The 15,351-nt window shown below is 38.2% G+C and overlaps 1 protein-coding gene across 4 annotated transcripts in view; it reads right to left on the bottom strand.

Annotated features, from left to right (window-relative positions):
* The window catches only part of LOC135833205 (neural cell adhesion molecule 1-like), a 623,372-nt gene that overhangs the window by 177,487 nt on the left and 430,534 nt on the right, over positions 1–15,351 (bottom strand). The gene's annotated exons all lie outside the window — the stretch shown is intronic.

Genomic DNA, 15,351 nt, shown 5'->3' with positions numbered 1-15,351 from the left:
CTTTAAACTACATATACTCTACCAACCCTTATCTCTGAATAACACTACAAGCCCGGACCGAAGACTGGCTAAATTTTTCGCTAGTGTAAATTTTATTATACGAATTTATACGAGTACTACATAATGGTAAAGTATAACGAAGGTAGGCGAAGACCGAAGTGGAAGCTTAAGTTAGGTTAGGTTAATTTTTCAACGCTCGTTTAATGCGCATTATTTGTACACAAATATAAATTAGACGACACGAAGCGTGTTTTTTTTCACGCTGCGATTTAAAATAACTCACATACGCGAGAGCTAAATGCAAGATTTACATTTGTTTATGTGTATGTATCCCAAACTCCCAGATGCTGTTTTAAAATATGTACAGGGTGCTCAATGTTTAATAATTCACTGGTTGATAAAAAAAGGCAAAAAACTATTTCTTTACGGAAAAGGAACTTCGCCGGATAATCACTAAATGCAAGAGGGTTTTTGCTTTTTATTTGCGGATAGTTGTCAACTATAGTTTGTTTTGAAAAGGCATACCTTTCCAAAAATCAAAGAAACGCACATTTTTTCATGAAAGTAGTAATTTATTTAACCTAAAAATATAGCTAACAAAAAAACGCATCGAACTGGCACATCCCGATTTGAACGAATGCAATCTATCAATCCTCCTTCTAGTACGTGGATTTGTAGCGTTTAGCGCATATGTACGTAATCGAATAAAGATAACATTTATCTCACGTTGATGTACAGTTACAATGTATGTATTAATCAGTAATAAAGTGTTCGTTGTAACTATCGTACGTTCTTGGGCTCACAAAGTGGCGACCGTGACGAGATAATTTTTATTCAGCTAAAAACTTGTATATTTCAACGTTTTTTGGTGAAAATTTTTGCAATTTTTTGCGTATTTTCGCGCGTAATAACATTTTTTGAGTATTCTGGTGTGTTCAGAGAATTTTTGAGTATATTCGCGTGTTTTTTACGGTCGTTATCGGCGGATTTGTGCACGATTTCGTGTTGTGACGTTCTACACATTTTTATCGTTTGTTGTGCTTTGCAAAGATGACTGGCGGAACTCCACCTACCGCTCCTGCCTCTGCACCTGTCAAGCTACGTATTGCTCCCTTTTCGGAAACCTCTCCAGATTTATGGTTTTCTGCGGCACATGCAATTTTCGCCGCCAACGACGTCAAGGATGAAAAGACAAAGTTTTCTCATCTTCTACAGAGTTTAGACATTGCTCAATATGAACGAATTAGTTCAATCATAAAGAGTTCTGAAACGCTTGCTACGCCATACTCAGACGCGAAGACGAAGTTACTAGAGGCGTATGGTGATTCTGAGGAACGAAAGTTGCAAAAACTCCTCAATTCCCACACATTAACCGAAACGAAACCTACTCGTATTCTCGACCAGATTCGCACGTTGGCTGGTAACTCCTTTTCGGATAGTGCAATTAAGGAGATGTTTTTATCAAAAATTCCCATTCAAACTAGAATGGCAGTGACCTCCAGTCTCTCTTTACCACTCGACGAGCTTGCAAAGCAGGCTGAGACGATTATGGATTTGCAGTTAGTAAGTGGCATGTTGGGCCAAGGTTCATCTGTATTTTCCTTGATGGCAAACTCTACCATGCCATCTACGAGCAGTACGTTTACCCCTTCAACGTTACCCGCATCGGCAACTGCACATACACAGTGCTGTGCAGCTTCAGCACCTCAAACTGCCACGTTACCTGCATCGGCAACTGCACATACACAGTGCTGCTCAGCTTCAGCACCTCAAACTGCCGATTCTTTGTTGCTGGCTGCTGTTACCGAGCTGACGAAACAAATTGCCGCTATGAATCGCAGCCGCTCGAGGGATAGATCTAATTCAAGTCACCGTGGTGGAGATCGTTCACGTTCGCGCCGTCGTTCTCCATCACCTTACCATTCACGTGATTTATTTGATGGTAAATGCTGGTACCATGATAAATGGGGAAACAATGCGCGTAAATGTTACGCAGGTTGCAGTGAATATAAGGAGAAAAACTCGGAAAACTAGCTGAGGGGACACGTAAAGCAGCGATACAGTCCCCCAGCTGCGCCGGAGCTGCCGATACCTCTCATACTAATTCACCTCGTCTATTCATACGCGATAAAAAATCTGGTTCGTTATTTTTGGTGGATAGTGGTTCCGATATTTCGATTTTACCTCGCAACTTCCTGCCAAAGCGACATTGTGCCAGAGAAAAATACCTGTATAAGCTTACCGCAGCTAATGGCAGTAAAATTGATACCTTCGGTACAGAGGTAGTTACGGTGGACTTTGGCATGTTAACTACGTACTCGTGGAATTTTGTTTTTGCAGACGTCACATCGCCAATTTTGGGTGCAGATTTTTTATCATATTACCATCTGCTGCCTGATACACGTCGTAAGCGCCTGTTCGATGGGAAATTGTTATTGAGTGCCCAATGTCAGACTGTTGAAACATCTCAGGCCAGTGTTAATTTAGTCAATGGCGAGTTGCCTGATGGTCCCTTAGGCGACCTATTACGAAAGTACCCCGCACTGTTGCGCCCACCTCAGTACCATGCAAGTCCACCTCACGATGTCCTTCATTTCATTGAGACTCATGGTCCACCAGTGTACCAAAAACCACGAAGAGTTCAGCCACAAATTGCCAAACAGATCAGAGCTGAGATGGATGCCCATCTTGAGTCCGGCCTAATCAGTCATTCCAAGTCACAATGGGCTTCTCCAGTGGTACCTATTCGAAAAAACGGCAAAATTCGAATAGCTGGCGACTACAGGTTGTTGAATTCGTGTACATTGCCTGATCGTTACCCATTGCCTGATATGCGCGATTCTACTCAGAGTCTGTTTGGAAAAAAGGTATTTTCAAACCTTGATCTCGTTCGTGCCTATTTCAACATACCCATCTACCCTCCTCATCGCCCTAAGACTGCATTATCATCATGTGCCGGATTTTTCGAGTATAACCGGATGCCGTTGGGCTTACGAAACGCGCCTGCCACCTTCCAGAGGTTTATTCGTTCGATCTTAGGCGATCTACCTTTCGTTTTCATCTACTTAGATGATATTTTGGTTTTCTCAGACTCTTTAGAGGAGCATTATCGTCACCTTGAGATTATTTTTGAAAGGTTGGCGAAGTATGGCCTTAGTATGAACGTAAAAAAATCTACATTTTGCGCTCCAGAGGTTTGCTTCCTTGGGCATCGTGTGACTCAAGATGGTTACAAGCCAACGGAGGAACGTATTGCCTACCTCCGCAAATTGCAACGCCCAAAGACGATAGAGGCGCTGCGCAGCGTAATTGGCACATTCAATTTCTACCGTGAGTTCAAGCTGCAGGCGGCTGAGGTCCTCGCCCCTTTGAACACAATTTTAAAAGGCCGAACGAAGCGGAAAGATAAAACTCCGGTAAAATGGACCCCCGAGCTGACAAAAGCATTCGAAGATGCCAAAACCCTGTTCTCTACATTTACATTGTTGCACTACCCTCGAGAAGATGCTGTTTTGGTGTTGACTGCGGATGCCTCAGGCACTGCAGTTGGTGCGGCCCTTGACCAGATTACGAAAGAGGGTACCAGAGAACCGTTAGGGTTTTTTTCACGTAAATTGGACGAACGTGAGCAGCTGTGGCCCACCTATGATCGAGAATTATATGCTTTGTTCCTGGGTGTTGAGCATTTTGAACACCTCATCGAGGGTAGACGCTTGGTTTTGGCAACGGACCACAAGCCACTACTGCCTATATTTCAAACTCAAAAACACATAAAACTGCAGCGTAGGTCCAGACAAGCCCATTACCTCTCACAGTTCACTAGTGAGATTGTGCATATCTCCGGGGTTGACAACGTTGTGGCCGATGGTCTGAGTAGGCCAGAAGTAGACTCAGTTACAGTCAACAAGCGGTTTGGTTTCACCCTGGAGGAATTTGCTGAAGCACAGAGGTTGGACAAGGACATGGAGTGGATCCGCCAAAATGGCCTACAGGACCACCAAATTGGCGAGCTGTTCGATAAAGATGGTAACAGTGTGCTTTGTTCATTATTTCGAGGCAAGCACAGGCCACTCGTCCCTAAAGCACTTCACCAAACGGTTTTTCAAAAAATACATAATGTGGCGCATCCTGGGCTGAAGGCCACTCAACGTTTGATAGCTGATCGATACTATTGGCCTGGATTAAAGAAAGACGTTCGTGTTTGGCACCGTGCCTGTGAACCATGCCAACGCAGTAAAATTACAAGGCATACTAAAGCTCCAGTTGGTGTGTTTCCACCTAGTGACAGATTCGAGCACCTACATATGGATATCGTGGTATTGTCTGCCACTCCTGATGGCTACAGATACCTGTGCACCTTTGTAGATCGCGCAACACGCTGGTTAGAGGTTGTACCACTTCGTGATATTTCTGCAGAGACTGTGGCGAGAGCCTTTGTTGAGCAGTGGGTGGCTAGGTATGGCGTACCTGCGTATTTGACCACAGATCGAGGCAGCCAATTTACGTCTGCGCTATTTTCTCAAGTTTCCACACTGCTGGGCTCACAGCAAGTCAAAACTGTTGCATATAACCCCCGTGCCAACGGAATGGTCGAGCGCATGCATCGCCGATTGAAAGATGCCCTCAAATGCAGAGGTGGAAATTGGCTCACTATGCTACCGGCAGTTTTATTGGGTTTACGCTCGTCACCTCGAGATGATACTGGTGTATCATGTGCGGAAATGGCATTTGGTCGTACATTGAGATTGCCAGGCGAAATTTTCGAAAATTCTGAGCATATTGCAGATACTTTCTCATATGTTTCCGATCTGCGTAATGCTTTCCGACGTATCCGCCCGGCACCAGTCCGAAAAAGACACACTGACGTGTTTGTACATCCGGATTTGAAGTCCTGCGATCGTGTGTATGTACGTGTTGATCGTGTCAAAATGCCGCTCGAGGCACCTTACCAGGGGCCATACCTCGTCATAAAACGCACCCCAAAGTGGTACCTGATCGATGTCAACGGTAAGCAGGATTCGGTCAACATAGATAGGTTGAAGCCTGCGTATTCATTGGCTAGTGATAATGCCGACAAAGGGCCTGATTTGCCACAGAAATATATTGTGAGAGGTTACGATGTCAAGCAGGCAGAGGAGGAGACGTTGAGGAACACCAAAGCGAACCGAAAATCGATTTATGTCCGAAGTCAGGCTCGATCCATTCCCCTCTCTCCTGCCTCAACACCTCTCCCTCCATCGCCAGATCCTACACAGCCACGTACTCGAAGTGGTAGGACCATACGGAAACCTGTGAGGTTTGGAGATGGTTGTTGCTAGATTGTTTAGATTGCTATTTTTTAATTTGTATTTTATTTGCTGATATTTTTACCCAATTTTATTCTAATATTTTTTTTTATGCTCGAAAAAAAATTTTTTTAAATTTGAATTTGTCGTTTCCCTCTTTTAAATAAAGTTACCATTAGTTTTAAGTTGTATAGTATAGTCGAAAAAAAAAAAAAAAAAAAAAAAAAAAAAAAAGGGGGGGACGCTTGTAGCGTTTAGCGCATATGTACGTAATCGAATAAAGATAACATTTATCTCACGTTGATGTACAGTTACAATGTATGTATTAATCAGTAATAAAGTGTTCGTTGTAACTATCGTACGTTCTTGGGCTCACAGATTCTTTAGAGAAGAAGAGTTTGAAATGCAAACTTATCGCCACAATTTTAATCACTACTCAGCTTCAACTCCAGACCGCTACATTTGGGGAAAATTCGCTAATTCGAGTCTTATTGTTTGAATAATATTGAAACCTTTCAGTGAACTCGAATTCTAAACTACTCAGTTGATAGGAAAAAATTACTTACTCTATTAAAAAAATATCCACTTGTGCGACCAAAAAAAAGACCCATGTAACCAAAATTTTCAGGCCCTGAGGTTCATTTTTGAATACATAACAAATTTTTGAAAATTTAAAAAATTCAAAAAAACTGAGTTAAAGTTAATTTTTAAATATTTAAATGAAGTATAACATTTTCTGAACAAAGTAAATCAATTTGAATAATTACAACATCTATAAGTTACCAGTTTCGATCACATTCGATGTTTTTTCTAGATAATGAAAATTCTGCGTAACTACTGCCCCAACTACGATAGAGAAAAAGAGATTTCCGAGTCGTTCATGACAGAACTCGAAAAAACTTTGATGCGAAAACGAGGAGAATTAGAGCTGGTTTGTAATTTTTTTGTTTTTGAATTATTGCTGTAATCGCGATACAGCACCAAAATACGTAGGTAACCTATAGGACGAATTTTTTCTATCAGGGAAAATATCTCATGGATACTACATCCGTAGTTCGGATAGAATTTAAGTTCAAGGGATCTGATATGAGATTAGAAGATATAGAACTACCGGACGAACTAAAGCTATCGTCAATGCTCGCCAAACTATGAGCAAAGGCTTCGTCAAAAGCTGTTTTTATTTTTTTTATTGGTGTTTTTTTTTCTAGATAGGTATAAATATTTTCATGTAGGTGATAATTCGCGAAATTCCGGAAATACCAGTTCAAAAGAGTAAGTACATATTTTAAACCAATTTGGAAATTTCAGGGGAGAAAAATCGAATTTTCAAGGTCCAAATTTTAAGCCTCGTCAAAGCAATTTGAAATTTATGGATAAATTTGAAAATTTTCTAGAGGCTCAAAAAGGTAAAATTGCCACTGTTTCCGACTAGGGTGATCTTTTAGACATACCAAACGATATCTTGTCGAATAGAAGTTGCCTATTATTTTACCTTCTTTGAAAATTTGAATTTTCCGTTTTTTCTGAAATTTCAAAATTGATCAAAAATCCCATTTTCAGCTGGCACACCTGAAAGTTTGAGATATCGTCTAAAACGGTTAAGAGTATGCCCAGTAACCAATGACCAAAGCTGTTATCGGTCGTTGGGTTCATTTTTGGCATTTCCAAAGTGATTCGAAGTTTCTAGAGAAATTTTTGTAGACCCAAAACCAGGTAGTACCCAGTTCTTGATAAATGGGAGTTGAATTTAAGGAATTATTTACATTGGTTCACTTAGCTCAGAAAACCCTATATTTCATTTTAAAAAATCAAAAATCACTTTCAAAATGATTTTTTTAATTTTTTAGATTTTCAAAAATTCGCCAAAAATTTAAAAATTAACGTTGGCACTTGAAATTCAAGTAAGTGGGGGTTTTAGGTGCGATGCTCTTTAGATCTAGCTTGGATTTGCTTAAATTGAGGTAGGTACTTAATTAGGATTAGTTTCATTTTTATTGGTGTTATTTTATAAAAGAAATAAAATTATTAATTTTAGATTAGTAACGACGCTATTTTTGGAACGGAGAACCGAGCTATGGATTGATTCATGTTACGTACAAGATATGCTACGATCTTATACAGTGTACGTTACTGAAATGACCACAGACAGCATGTGGTTAATTGTTATATTTTTAAATCGATTAAGAGATTTTTTATATTATTAAGTTTAATTTTTTTTTCATCTTATTGTAATTTAAATTTATCTTTAAATTTAAATTTAAATTATAGTAAGTGATTTAGATTTAGTTTATTATTAAAAAATGCTCAATATCCATTTAATTAATGATATCTAACTAACCATTTCTTATAGTAGCTCCGATACAACAAATCAACTTGTGAGCTGATTTTTTTTTCTTCTAATTTTACACCACTTAAGTATTTCAAGTGTATTTTCTTTCACTTCTTCATCATTTTCTGCGAATTTCATTCCACTTTTCCGATTATCTGGTATGTTTTTCACATCATAAAAATAAAGAAATGTAAAGATACTCGTACCGCTTTTATATTCCGGGTGCCAACGATGCATATTTCGACGAGTTCTCTAATCGTTTTTTCCCCTTATCATCTTCATTTAGCGATCAAGCGATGTAGATGTGCAGTGTGCAGTGAATGTGAATGTGAATGTGCTAGCGTTCTGTATTTTTATAATTAATAATTACTTGTGCTGTGAACATTTTAGTATTTATTTTTATCCTGATTTTTATCGTGATTACTGTGATCAGCATGAACTTTAGTTTTGGGCTTCCTCAATACATACCGATTCCGGTCCCTTATATGTCCTCTACGATGCCCTCTATGATGCCGTCTGCCCCTTTTCCATCTTTCTATGTTCCGACTACTCCCTGCATTCCGGCTTTTTCTTCCGTCCTCCCGACTATTTCCTCAGATCCTGCCATCTCCTCCGTTCCAGCTACTTCTTCTCCTCCAAAAACTTCCTCCGTCGCAGCTCATTCCTCTGATTCGGCTACCTCCGTTTTGGAAGACGGGGTAAATAATCAACTTAGAGTAAGAATTGAAACAAATAATACGAGCAGCAAAACAGGAACATTTCGTGAGTAAGTACCTAATTCATTATTTAAATGGATTTGAATTTTTCCCACTTTAATTATTTTTTTCGGAAACTTACTGTACAATTCATTAATATCAACAAAATTAACCTGTGCAACATATGAATGATTTTAAATTGACCTGCCATTGCAAGGTGGCCAGATGAAAAAAAATGAAACTGTAGTCATTCAATGTTCATTACTTTCGCTGAACATATAAGTCAAATGTTTGAAAATTCAATTTCGTCTACTTATGTGCTATGAATTCATTATTCCTTACTAATTTTCAATATTCGTGGACTGAAATGAAAATCTAGTATAGGTATATTAAAAGATGTTTGAAAATCCATTTCCAATCCGCAAGCATGTATCGAGTCGACACAAATCGCAACACAACTAATTAACTAAAATCCAATACCTCGAAGGATCCTAAGAAAATGGTATCGAAGTTTCGTTTACGTATAACATGCGCACCCTCTCCCACTGGTCCGATTTCGCTCATTTTTGTGATAAAATGTTCCTTATGACATGTAAAACAGAACAGAACATACATATCTAAATGGTTTATGATGTGTTTTTCAGGTCAGTCAAGACCATTCTCATCAAATGGAAAACGATCGCAAATATCATGTAAGTTGGTTCAACTTAGCTTGAATAATACCATTGTAACGGTACCCCCGGTCCTTGTCTGTTCAAGTATCTCGCAATAATTTGCTTGACCAATTCGCTTCTGGAAAGATTTTGCTAGAAAAACTCAAAGCAGCCGGAATCAAATATCCAAAGAAGGTGTTGTTATCGACTGGAAACGTTGGAATTGCTGAGGAATATTTATTAAAGAAATTAATACGTGAAACCACCGGGTTAATCCAACATTTTATCGATTCGAAAGTAGAGAGAGTAATTATTGCCTCAAAGCAGTTTAGGAATCGGAAAATATTCATTAGTGAGGACCTGGGAACGTGCAAAAAGGTGTATCTAGACCTACGAGTGGACCTGTCCGAGCACCTCTGGAGGCTCCATATGACGGACCTTTCACGGTCATTCGCCGAAAAAAGAAATACTTCATCATCCATTTAAATGGAAAAGAGGATGCTGTCTCCATCGATAGATTAAAACCTGCATATGTTTTATCCGACGAAGATGCAGATGATAGGCAAAAAATCACACTGATCCTCAAGCAAAAACCTCATTACTATGCAGCTGTTTTGCCTCATCAACCAGATGAACCTGCTGAGCCTGATATCGTCCCTCCACCTGCCCAAACACCTTCAACCTCCGTCCCAAGAAGGGTCACACATTTGACCAGCCGAGTACTGTCACCTCAAGGGGTAGAGTTATGAAAAAACCAGCTAGATCAGGGTGTCCACTCATTTCTGGAAATGATTTTCCCTGACTTTTCCAGGTTTTCCAGGCCAATTTTTCCATTTTTCCAGACCATTTTTCTTAATTTTCTATGCTCACCCCGTTCTTTAATTTTTTTTAAAATTTTTTTCGGGGGGGGGGGTAATTTTTTTTCATAAGCTTCTCTTCGAACTGGATACTTCTTCGGATATAAAAAACAGCTTAACTTTGATTATTAACTTTTCTAATTAAAAATAAATGAAACATGCACCAAGTCTGGCCAATTGATAAAATACCTATGTATTCATAATTTATTATAACTTATGAAAATTTTTCTTTTCTTTTTTCGATTTTTGAAGGCCTCAAAATGTGAAATTCGTTCATTTCAAAACGAGAGACAAATTGGCCCGAGCGAAGTGAGGGCGAGAACTTTCGAAAATTTTCATTTCAAGATGCCTGAAAACGAGTTTTTTTTTGAATGCGAAGTGTTTATTTTTTTGGTTTTTTAAATTTTAATATTGGAATGGATGTTTTTTTGAAGGAAGTTTACTCTTGAAAAAGAAGAGAGAACAGGCTCGAGCGAAGCGAGGGCGGAAGCTTCTGAAAATTTGAGTTTTGAGAGTCATAAAACGAGTTTTTTTTTATGTGAGGAGGAGTAGCTTTCTTTTGGCTTTTAAGATTTTAGAATATTTGAATTATGTTTTTTTTTTTTGAAGGAAGTTGATTTTGAAAAATAAAACAGAACAGGCCCAAGCGAGGGTGAAAGCTCTTGTAAATTTGTATGTATTTCGAGATGCTTAAGAATGATGTTTTTTTCGTGAAGAGTTCATTTTTTGGCATAAAAACTTGATTTTTACAATCTAAAATTTTCATGTTGCTTTTGAAAAAGAAAAGAAGCCCGAGCGCAGCGAGGGCAAAAGCTTTTGAAAATTTGCGTTTCGAAAAGTGAAAAACAGTGTTTTTCTTTCATCACAGGTCCTTATTCAGAATTTTCAATTGATCGTTTTTTCAAAATTCCAGGGATTTTGCGTGAAAATTACGAAATTCCCTGACTTTTCCAGACCGACCAAATTCCCTGACTTTTCCAGGTTTTCCAGGTTTTCCAGACCTGTGGACACCCTGTAGATTTGCTGACTACGTTCTCTAGTGTATTTTAATTTACTTGTATGTATTTATTGATCTTAATTTTAAAAAGTGAAAAAAGAGAAAAAAACGATTTTTTTTTTTTTAAATTGTGTTTTAGTGTATTTTAAGGTGTGATAGTTACCATTAGTTTAGGATTTTAAATATTAGTATGTAATTTATATTTTTATTTGAAAAATGATTTAAAAATTTAAAATGTTTTAGAAAAAAAGTGCTATTTTTCAATTTTGTTCATTTGCTGGCAATTTTATTTGTATTTTTTTTTATCGATCTTATGTTTATTTTTGTATAGTGATGATTTTTTTTTCAAAGGGGGGGGGGAAGATTTGTAACGGTACCTTATCTCTATACGTCAGCCACTCTTTTCCCCCTGTCTATGTACCTACTCTCTGTACTCGATGGAATGCAATTGTATGTACGCGATTAGTTCTTGTATATTGCATCTTCAGCATGCCAGTATATTTATTCGTAGCGATTCCATTACTTGTAAACACTGCAGTTATCAAATTTATAGGATTTACCTATTTTTGTGGTAAGTAAGTCTGGGCACCTGCATAGTTGTGTTCGAGTTGAAAATGGACTTAATCGATACTTTAGACCCTAAAACAAAAAAAAAAACAGGGGTTTTTCAAATTCGAGTTGTTCTTGTGGTCAAGAGAGACTCAAAGTTGCAAAAATAGCTATTTTTGCTCTACTTCACGAGTTTGTAGCGAGATCAGTATTATTTTTCGAAAAAAAGAAGGTCGTTTTCGGATTACACGCACTTTTTAAAGTAAACTACTTTCCTCGATTTTTGATTTTCGAGGTTCCAAGCGCATATGGAAGATTTTTATATGTACAAATATTTTAAAACTCGGAGCGCGCGACGCTGGCTTTACTCAACGACGTAATCGTGGCGCAGAACTGTGTTCACCCGAAGTTCAAATTGAATTTTTCGTATTCAGAAAAATTAGTCTTATGCGCTTGAAACTTTGAAAATCAAAAATCGGGGAAATGAGTTTACTTGAAAAAGTGCGTAGAATCCGAAAATGACCTTGGTTTTTTTCGCAAAACAATACGGATGTCGCTACGAACTCTTGAAGTAGGGCAAAAACTGCCATTTTCGCAAGTCTGACAGTCTCTCTTGACCACAAAAACAACTCAAATTTAAAGAACTCGCTCTGTTTTTTGTTTCAGGGTTTGAACTATCGATTTAGCCCATTTTCAACCCAAACACTCTATCAATGCTGATTTTTCATGATTTCATTTTTTTTTTGTTTTGTTTTTTACACATAGTAATTTCAACATTTCTTAACCGTTTATTTTCATGCATTTTTGGCACATTTCATAGAAATTTTTTCAATATTAATTTTATTTCCAGAACTTATGTTTTCATTTTTCCATTTTGGTAGGTACCTAGTTACCTACCTATACCCAAAATTCTTCAGAACTGTCCAGATATTTTTTTTTTTGATTTTCTGCTGGAGTTTTAAACAATTTGGTATTCCTTTAAAAAGGGCCCCATTCCCCTCCTCCTCAAGCAAATGAGAAATATTCGGCCGTCAATTGAAAGCTCGTAAGTTACGATTGTTCAAAATAATGCATTTTTAATTTTTTGGGCTCAAACTAGAAAATTTTGTATTTTGAATGTTTGATGACATATCTATTTAGAATTTTAATAATGATGGTGTAATGTGCAGTTTGGTAGGAATAATAATCACGCACGACACAACCGAATAAGCTAACGAGCGTACATGAACCCACTAGAAGTAAGCAAATTTATGAATTTAAAAATCTGAATTTGATAATTTGAAAACTAAGGAAAATTCGGTTGGTTTAAAATATTGCTGAAGTAGTCAAAGCTACTGAAATTTTTAAAAGTTTCTGCCTCTACTTCACTCGGTCTCGTTCAATGACTCCATTTTTGGTTATTGAATCATTGACGGTGAAGTTTTCGTTTTGAGTTTTCTACAAATATGCAGTTGCCTAATGTAATTAATAATATGGGCATTTAATAAATCAACAACGAATACCTCATTTTATCACAGTGTCCAAAAAATTACTCCATTTTCACCATCATTATTTCACTATCAGCTCACAACAAATTCACCCACCAATCCAACTTCAATAAGAGCCAAACCCTGTGAGCAATCACTTCAGCTCACACACGTCCTACAGATAAGAGCAAAGAACACATTCCACGCGAAATTTCCGCGAGCTACTTTCTCCCCTTTCATTTAACCCCTTCACTTCATCCCCATATACGTACAAAACAATAAAATCGCGCCGAAAAATACAAGAGTGAAAAAAAGTACGTAAAAGAAAAAAGAAAAACACCATCAACTTTTAAGACCAATATAGCTCGCACTGAGCACACCATTATAGACACATTACAAGTTGAGTGAAACCACCTCGGGCTCAAGATGCAATCTGTTGATGGTACAAAGAAGGGAGAGAAAATAACCGGGCGTTAATGGAAAGCCTAAAGGCTTGATTTACATTACTCACTCGCAGGGGGGCGCTCAAACACTTCAATATGTATATCTGCTCCACTTCTGCCTATTATTGCGCTTTATAACGCGAAGAAAAATCTTTTTTACGGCGTAATCAAATTTGGCGTTCGATTCGCACACACATCCTGCAGTAAATTTGAGACGACGACGATACTCCACAAAGCTATACGTATACGTGCACATATAAGAGGATATTTTCAATCTTCACCATCTACGTACGTATATATAAACTGACCCAGTTTTATCTTACTGTTCGACCACTTCGTTGGGGTGTACTTTTTCAGTGTGTACTTTACCAATACCGATAAATTGTGCAAAACAACGCCAGCAGCCGCCGGCTATCGCCACATTCGGACTCGGGAGTGTTAAAAAGAGAAAAACAAAAACCGACGGAAGTTCGCCATATACCAACAATGGAAAACTTAAGATGTTTCGAGTCGACTGTGGAATGGATATGCATTGTTACGATATCGTCGTCGTCGTCGTCGTATATGCCAATATGGTGGTGAAAATTCAATTCTATACTATTCGTAAATGTGTGTTGCAGGATAAACGAGTATACGACAACTAAAAAGCCATATTTCTCCGGCGAATAGAGATTTTTTCTCAACACTGACTCGAGAGCTTCCGTAGTCTCGCCGCCTATACCGTCTCTCAGCAGCAGCCAGTAACATTATCGCAATAAATAGGGCAAGTTTGAAATTTAAATTTATAACACGGGTGTCCCTGCCTTTCTGTAGCCTTCCAACAAGTAGGTATTCGCAAACCAATTCGTATCAAAAGGTTGTACATAAGAAGATTGTGTCAAGTAAGAACACAATCTCTCTGCGGTATAGTTATGCTATATACGTGCGGTGGTATATCGCATATGTATCTACACGTGTGGGAGTGAGGAATAAAAGCTCAGCCTCGTATATTCTAAGAGAAATCTGCGACATTTCTATCTTTTCCAGCGTCTCTCGTCGTCTTGGCTGCATCGAGCCAGCAGCATAACGTATTAAGGCTTCGTTTGTCATAAGTAATTCAGCTAAACGCATGGACCAGGAGGCTGGATGGCAGGATGGCTGTGAGACGAATCCCAAGCAATTGCCACAGGGTATCACGTTGTTCGCGAACAGACTCCCTTATCAAACCTCGTGTTGTATTCCTACTTGCGCGTTCACCTTTGTACATGTAGGCCTAGGTAAATGTACTCGTAAAAACATACACACACATATACATATCAAGAATAATAATACGTAGGTAGTTACGAGTTTTCGTCGTCTTCATTTGTAACAATTGTAATATACTAAGGCCGTCTTGTTGTTCGCGCCAACTTGTGTATTGTCTTCAGTTTTACCCTTTCTTGAAGGGTATACAGCTACATATTCCCGATGGTATTTCGAATCTCGTGTACAGGCAAAACAAGCTGCAAAAGCTGTCTTGGTATTTTCGCTTTCTTAGGGGTTCAAATCTTGCTTACCCTCGCTGAATATTTCACCTTACAGTTTGACTCGGTTGCAGTCAAGATGCTACGTAGTCGAATGAGATAGGTGAATATCAAAGGGAGAAATTTTTTTTCCTCGTATAGGTATATATATTTGGCATTGACGACAATTTTCAAAATTATTATGGATTGAAGAAACCCGAACTAGACTCCTTATTGATTCAACTACAGAAGCGGAAATACAATGTCGACTGCTCCGTTGATGATATTTTGCATTATTACGATGGGTTTCATTGCAACACATTATGTTTGAAGTCATTCATGCGTTGCTTAAACGAAAACGGTAAAGTCGGCAATAAACTCCTGAGAGAAGAAGTAAGTACTCGTATATACTTAAACCTGCTCGTGAATGAAGGCTATTTATCAATTTTGAGCAGGAATGCAATTGAAAACACAATTGAAATAAAAATTACCAACGAGGAGATCCGGATCCGACAAGAATTCCTACGAAAATTAGAATTGTTTTATACACGGACTTGTGAAATCAATTTAGATTTAATCATGAAATGTTCGGCATC

This window comes from Planococcus citri, chromosome 1 (genome assembly GCF_950023065.1).
Source record: "Planococcus citri chromosome 1, ihPlaCitr1.1, whole genome shotgun sequence".
Lineage (NCBI taxonomy): Eukaryota > Metazoa > Arthropoda > Insecta > Hemiptera > Pseudococcidae > Planococcus > Planococcus citri.
The sequence above is the reverse complement of the archived record's forward strand: the minus strand, read 5'-3'. Positions and strand labels throughout refer to the sequence as shown.